Below are 654 nucleotides of genomic sequence, written 5' to 3'. Positions count from 1 at the left end.
GCCGGTGCGGGTGCGCGTGCGCACGCCTACGGCCCGTCCGGTAGCCACCGCAGCTGTGGCGGCGACCGCTGAGTCGGCTTCCCAGGCCACGGTAATGAGGGGGATGTCTGGAGACACACCCCTTCCACTGTTCCCCTCGCCCCCCTTTACTCTAAAGGCGAAGTGAGGAGCCCTGATCAGCGAACACAGTAACTGGGATTCCCGCAACTGCAAATCCCGCCCCTATCCCGAGCGCCGGCCGACAGTGGGGCGTACCGCCTCTGAACAAGGGATTACATCCCGATTTACAGTGTGCAAAACGTGGGACACGTGGGGGGCAGGCACAGACGGCCGGCAGAGCCGGGAGGGATGGATTCTATGTTTTAAGGGCCCACTTTGGCTGCAGTGGAACCAGATGATCGTCTCACAGTAATTCAGACTTTACATTCTTTTTTTCATTTTCCCATCACCCAGAAAGACGTTAAATTCTTAATGTAATTATGTTCATTTAACTCCCTCTCGGTATTTTGGAAAATGGCCGTTTTGGAGTATCTAACTCTAAACTTAAGAATTTAAGAAGTAAGGCCGGGCGCGGTGGCTCAAGCCTGTAATCCCAGCACTTTGGGAGGCCGAGACGGGAGGATCACGAGGTCAGGAGATCGAGACCATCCTGGC

The sequence above is a fragment of the Colobus angolensis genome, unplaced genomic scaffold, assembly GCF_000951035.1.
Source record: "Colobus angolensis palliatus isolate OR3802 unplaced genomic scaffold, Cang.pa_1.0 Scaffold80, whole genome shotgun sequence".
NCBI lineage: Eukaryota > Metazoa > Chordata > Mammalia > Primates > Cercopithecidae > Colobus > Colobus angolensis.
The sequence above is the reverse complement of the archived record's forward strand: the minus strand, read 5'-3'. Positions refer to the sequence as shown.